Source organism: Octopus bimaculoides, chromosome 13, assembly GCF_001194135.2.
Source record: "Octopus bimaculoides isolate UCB-OBI-ISO-001 chromosome 13, ASM119413v2, whole genome shotgun sequence".
NCBI lineage: Eukaryota > Metazoa > Mollusca > Cephalopoda > Octopoda > Octopodidae > Octopus > Octopus bimaculoides.
In genome coordinates this window covers 34,542,628-34,544,056 of record NC_068993.1, presented here as the reverse complement: position 1 = coordinate 34,544,056, position 1,429 = coordinate 34,542,628, and positions in this window count along the sequence as shown.

Below are 1,429 nucleotides of genomic sequence, written 5' to 3'. Positions count from 1 at the left end.
TATATATGATTTAATTGAATAAGATAGAATCAATAAGAAGGAGAACGGTTAGACAGCTACTTTATAATCACTGAGTTGGATGTGTTAGCATCGAAGTCGAAGGTTTTGTAACTACAGCCACAGCAATTGTTTATCACCTGAAGAAATACAAGATCCCATTTTAAAGTAAGCCGTTGCATAATTAAATTCCTGTATATATGAAGACCTATGTTGTATGTGTAGTGATTATACAATAACTGTCTAACTGCACTCCTTATTGATTTGGAAGTATATCATAATACTACCGGCTATTTGGTAATTCTAAGGGTGAAGGAGCTCTATTTTATACTCTGTTACATTCCTAACGGAATACACCTGAAATATATATATAAAGATACAGAAATAATTTATTCTCAAAAGTGTTATAATGCTAATGAAATAGCATGAACAGGATAAATTATCCAAATATTGCAGAAAAATAACCCAGCTTCACAATTTTTCTCCCCACTGACGATGCAACCTCTAGTCAGTGCATTAGCAAAGAGTCATATTTTATCACAAAATATAAACCCCTTTTGAATGCATCCACCACAAATGGCACTATAACAAGGGCCTTAGGAATATACCCACACAAATATTAAATGCGATATATTCAGTACTGTCACTACCCATGAATTTATTCAGAACAATTAAAATCACTACAATTACAACCACAACAGGTCACTTTTACGTCATTTGACCGTTTAAGAAGATTCCACCAACATCTTACTACTGTCATACCATTTTTATTATTCTTTCTCCTCCCCCTCTTCTTCTTCTTCTTCTTCTTCTTCTTCTTCCTCTTCACCGCCGCCGTCACCTCCTTCCTCAGCTACTACTGCTGCTTAAACAATCAAAACCAAGAACTCATCAAATATTAGGATTGCTATTACTTTCTACCTGCTACCAAACCCTCACAAGAGTAAAACAAAAAGAGACACAGAGACAGGCAGGAAAAAAGAAGTTGAAAACTATGGGAATACTTTTTAAGAAGCCATTCATTTAATCTTTCCACAATTTAATCTTTTTCATGCTTTACTCTAAGTTGAAAAAGTCGCAAAGACTGAAACTAGTATTAACATGTTCTTAATGTTAAAATTGTTTTAGCATTTTCTACCTTATCTCATTTTCTTTATATATATATATATATAAGCAATGTTAATTCTCTAAATGAAGTATTAACAGTAACTGCACGATAAAGTGTAGTATATTGCCACTTAAGTGTGGCTGACCCCTAGGGGTGGATGTTACTGTTGCTTTTAGCCCCAGGAGGACATCTCCTCCAGCTGGCTTATCGATAAGCCAGCTGAAATCCGGATCCGTTCATGCTACAGATCATGGTGAGAGGGATAACTTCTATTGGCAAACAGGACACAGTAGTGTGTCGATAAGCCAGCTGGAGGAGATGTTT